The sequence below is a fragment of the Jaculus jaculus genome, chromosome 6, assembly GCF_020740685.1.
Source record: "Jaculus jaculus isolate mJacJac1 chromosome 6, mJacJac1.mat.Y.cur, whole genome shotgun sequence".
Lineage (NCBI taxonomy): Eukaryota > Metazoa > Chordata > Mammalia > Rodentia > Dipodidae > Jaculus > Jaculus jaculus.
In genome coordinates, this window is record NC_059107.1 from 95,350,952 (window position 1) to 95,356,429 (window position 5,478).

General features: G+C 43.9%; 1 pseudogene; it reads right to left on the reverse strand.

Moving 5' to 3' along the window:
• Positions 1 to 4,246, reverse strand: part of LOC101616568 — a 17,885-nt pseudogene extending 13,639 nt beyond the window's left edge.
• Positions 4,247 to 5,478: the final 1,232 nt, after the last annotated feature.

Here is a 5,478-nt window from a genome sequence, read left to right on the forward strand (position 1 = left end):
CTAACCTCCTTTAAAGTCAAATGAAACACCTGATAGGTCAGCCTTGGAGTTGCCTCAACCGTGTGTCTACGCTGTTGCAAGAGGGAACCTGTCTCCTCTGCTCAGTCCTCAGTGGGTGGAGGAATGTAGTCTACTGTTTCCTTTCCATGGGCCTTAAATCCATATTATGGATCGTTGAACCTTTTCTCATGGATAACAAAAAGAGTAACCAGGTTTTTTCTCGGATATTCTATATTAAATCATCATCAGGGAAACTCTTTTATCATGTTTATTTATTTTTTAATTTATTTATTTGACAATTTCATACATATATATTATATATTTTGATCACATACACCCTCAATTACTTGCCTATCTCCCTCCCACTTTTCCTTTCTTTTACAATCTAACTAGTGATATTTCTAATAATTTTCTTTCCTGCTTTTTTCTTGTTTTGCAAAACAGGTGCTCATTCTATAGCCCAGGCTGGCTTGGAACTCTTTTTTAAAATATTTTATTTATGTTTATTAATGAGAGAGAGAGATAGAAGAGAGAGAGAGAGAGAGAGAATGGGCATGCCAGGGCAGAGCTCTAGCCACTGCAAATGAGCTCCAAGCATGTGTCACCCTGTGCATCTGGCTTATATGAGTTCTGGGGAATTGAACCTGGTTCCTAAGGCTTTGCAGGCAAGCACCTTAACCAATAAGCCATCTCTCCAGCCCTTGCTTGGAACTTTTTATGTAGCCCAGGCTGGCTTCCAGCTTATGGCAATTCTCTTGCCTAAGTCTCCCAAGAACTGGGATCCCAGGCATGAGCCATCATGTCTGGCTTCTAATAACTTTTCTAATATATGGTCAACATTTATGCTTGCAGACAGAACACAAACAAAAGAGATAGGTGAGCTGGGCTTGCACCAGCTTGAAATAACTGATATTATTATTTGCGCATATAACCTTGAATTCTCTCTCCCTCCCTCCCTCTTTCCCTTCTTCCAACCCACCTCTTATAGCAGCTTTATTATTTTGTTTACAAAGTTAGTGTTAGTTAAAAATACAAATGCCACTTTCAGGCCACATCTTGGCTTTTTTTTTTAAAGAAAGTTTATTTGGGGATAGTTTTAGATCCAAAATTTTGTGGAAATAGCACAGAAAAGTCCTGTATATATCACACCTGCTTCTGTATATTATTCTGCATATTAATATCCATAACATTGATGTGGATGACTTGTTACAATTAACGAGTGTATATAAATAACTACCAGATAGCACATTTCCGGAGTTTTATAACTTTTTGGGATCCAGAATCCTGTCAGGATGCTCTATCACATTTTGGTCTTGTTTCCTTAGTCTCTTGAATAAGACATTTTGTCAGATTTCTCTTGTTTTGGTGATCTTGAATATTCAGGCCACTCGCCAGGTATTCTATGGAATCTCATTTATTTTCACTTTGATGTTTTTCTCATGATTAGACACAGTATTGACATGTGAATTTGGGGTGTTTTGAGAGTATCAGAGCTTTTGTCTAGGCTTTTGCATAAGCAGTAACTCAGGATAAGGCTCTAGAAAACTCAAGGATTTTGCAAAGCTCTCACCGAGTCAGTAGCCTCCAGGTTCTTGTGTTATGAATTCAGAGAATTGGAATCCACAAACCAGAGGGTAAAACTTACAGGTTTTATTAGGTTATAGATAGAAGTTAAGAAAAGGAAGACAGGCAGAACTCTTGCCCAAGAAGGCAAGAGGCGGGTTCCAAAAATGTCCTCTTTCACGTGGCCCCATGCATGGGCGGCTTCACTAGCCAGTCCAGTCCCGACACCAGTGACGGAGTGCGGGTTTTCTGGGAAGGGGGCTAATCCTTGCGTTCCTTCCTCTCACAAGAAAGGAAGAGGTAAGAATGGAGGCACTTCTTCACCTCCTCTGGAGAGGCTTTAGGAGGTGAGCAAAAGCCAGATTCTCCCTTCTGACATTTCAAACCAGTAGCAGAGTGGAAGGACCTAGATTCTCCCCCTACAGCCTCAAAGACGTCCTCACTTTTACTCTGGGGGCCTTCCCGCTCCTAAACTGCTTCGTTTTCTGGAGTCCTTGGAGGAGGACGCCGCAGTGCGGTGCATCAGTGCGCCTTGTCACCTCTCACTGCTCTTGGCACCCGTAGTCACCCGGATACAGCATCCATCAGACCACTGGACTGTAAAGTCACTCCTTCACCTCCTTCCCACTGCACTCTGTGGAAGAAGTCATTCATTACAGCCCACACGTGCAGGGAGGAGCCATGCTCTGTCTTACTGAGGGAGGAGTGTTTACATAAATTATTTAAAATTCTGGCTATCATTGCCTGTCCTCTGTCATTGATTTATTTATTCAATTATTATAACTGCATAGATTCATGAACACTCACTTCAATGTTTCTACTAAAATGGGGTTTAGGAAAGTTCTTGAACCCCAAGTCCTAGGTTCATGTCTACTTTCTTTGTTTATTTTTATTTATTTATTTGAGAGTGACAGACAGACAGACACAGAGAGAAAGCGGCAGATATATATGTGTGTGTGTATATATATATATATATATATATATATATATATATATATATGTGTGTGTGTATATATATATATATGTGTGTGTGTGTATATATATATATATATATATATACACACACACACACACACACACACACACACACACACATATATATACATGTACATACACACACACACAGAAAGAATGGGCACGCCAGGGCCTCCAGCCAATGCAAATGAACTCCACTGCATGTGCCCTCTTGTGCATCTGGCTTACGTGCGTCTTGGGGAATCCAGCCCCGAACTGGGGTCCTTAGGCTTCACAGGCAAGCGTTTAACAGCTAAGCCATCTCTCCAGCCCCTCGTGTCTACTTTTAACCAAAGAGTTGAATAAAGTAAGACTGAGAAGTGTAATTATTAAATTGTTATATTTATTTAGGGAAGTAAAAAACCAAGGGAAGGAAAATAAATACACCCATGTGGCCTGAGAGCCCATGTGGTAGGGCTGGAAAAACTGTAGAGGACAGAAAAGAAAGTACAGAGAGTTCCTGCCACCTGGACGGCAGGACCGGGTACAAAGCCTATGTGGGAAGCAGGGGCTTGGGGGTTCTGCCCTCTGCTTGAGGGGAAACTCACTAGAAGCTGGAAGTTCATGAGTGGTCAGGTAGCCGAGAGAGGGTGTATGGGGGGGGACAGAGAGAGAGAGATTGCCCTCCCCTGGTAAGTGTGTTTATAACCTTATGGTGGTGGGTTTCACCTTCTGGCTCAGGTAAGCCAGTGATTGGTCTGGGCTGTCAGCTAGCTCAGGAAGAGGTCAGCCATGATGCCAAGTTCTGGGGTCTAAGCTTGACCAATCACAATGTCAGGGAACAGCTCCCTCCCAGGGAGGGGCTCAGGCATAGGAAAAAAAAAAAAAAGGCCTAGGGAACTAGGCAAGAGATAAGAAGTCAGACCATCCTTTGACTTTTAGCAAGTACAGACCTTCCTGCCTTTTCAGGGGTCCAGTCACCCTAACTGCCTAAGAAAGCCACCTGATTCCCTCTCATTCATCCCTCTCAATACAACATGTCATAATACAATCTAGTTATTTATCAAGTGATTTAAATTGTTTCAGTTCAGGACTGAAGAGATGGCCCAGTGGTTAAGTGCACTTCTCACTGAACCATGAGAGCTAGGTGGGACCTGAGACCACCCAAGTTCAAATCTCCAGAACCCATATCAACAGGTGGGTGTGGCTCTCACGTCTGTAAGCCCAGTCCTGTAAGGAGTAAAGACTGGAGAGTAGAGACTGGAGAATGGCTGGGGATCTGGAGTGACATGCTCCAGGGTCAGCGAGACGCTCCACCCCAAGGACAAACAGATGGTGCGGGATGGAGAGGAACTCACAATGTCTTCCTCCAGCCACCACAAGTCAGTCAACAGGGTGTGACATCAGCACACACACATGTACACATGCATACACCACACACCATACACACTGTGCACACACAAAAATGAAAAAAAATGCTCCAAGTTGAACCCTTTGTAAATTTTTTTTGGAGGGGGGCATGTTGAGGTAGAGTCTCACTCTAGCCCAGGCTAACCTGGATTCATTATGTAGTCTCAGGGTGGCCTTCCTACCTCTGCCTGCTGAGTGCTGGGATTAAAGCCATGTGCCACCACACCTGGCTTTTGTGTGCGTGTGTGTGTGTGTATGTGTGTGTGTGTTTGCTGAATACTTCCTTACCTTCGTATATGACACAGTGCTTCAGGGTCATCCCTAAAACCAGTGGTTTCTCCAAGGGATCCTCCCTCCTGGTTGTTCTAGTTAGGGTTTCAAGAAGCAGAATCAACAGGACATAGGCTCATAAAGACTTTAAGGAATTGGCTTACATGTCTATGGAGATGGGAAAATGAAGTCTGCAGAAATGATGTGCCAACTTTAGGCTGAAGGTCAGATGCCGTTGCTCAACCAGGAAGACCGCGTTTCCAAGTGGGATGAGTGGGAGTGCTTTCGTTCTTGGAGGAGGGTCAGACTTTTGTTCCAGTCAGGCCTCCCACGGGTGGGATAATGCCCACCCACACTGTGGGAGCAATCCGCTTTACTCAGTCCATTATCCTAAACATAAATCTCATCCAAACACAATTGCACAGAAACACCTACAATAACACTTGACCAAGTGTATAGACATTCTATGGCCCAGTTATCAGCGTGAAATTTGCCATCTTACTAATACTGGGCAATGGTGTTGGAAACAGAGTCACACATTAGATGTACTCATTGCTACTGGGGCATCTTGCTTCTAGGCTCCATGAGGTGGCAGAGGAAGGAAATGTATGTGTGAAGACTGGCCTGAGTTACACAGCTCTGTATATTTTTTAAGCAGCTACTTGCACCTACATGAAGTGAAACATTGCACTGTTGTGTCCAACTCAAGTGATCTCCTTAGGGATTGTTCTAGACTCTTCTTTTGCTTATCTGCAACCTCACAAAACAGTGAGAAGCCTTGCCCTGATCACATGCTTGATATCTGCAGAGGCCCTGGAAGTAATATAGCGTGGATACTAAGACATGGTCCAATACAATAAAGGTGGGACAGACAGTTCCCAGTTGATTGGCCCCAGATTTAGATGGAATAGGTCTGCAAAGGAATCCTGAATGTCAGTGTGCAATGCGCTGACACTCTCTAGAGCAGAGAGTAAAACACCTTTGATTTTCTTTATTTATTTTTCATTCTTTTGTGCTGTGTGCGAATGTGTGTGTGTGTATGGGTGAAGGGCCAAGTGAGATGTCAGGTGTTCTCTTCAATTGTTTTCTATATTCTTCCCTTGAGGCAGGATGTCTCACTCATCACTGAGGTCATGTCAGACACAGAGCACAAGGTTATTGCACACTACCTATGGCCATAATGGCTACTCCCAGGAAACCGTGGCAGGTGGTTCGTTATAAACTGTCCCCAGTTGAGGCTCCCCACGGGGAAGTGGTGATGGCTCCCCGGGTCTTACCTGC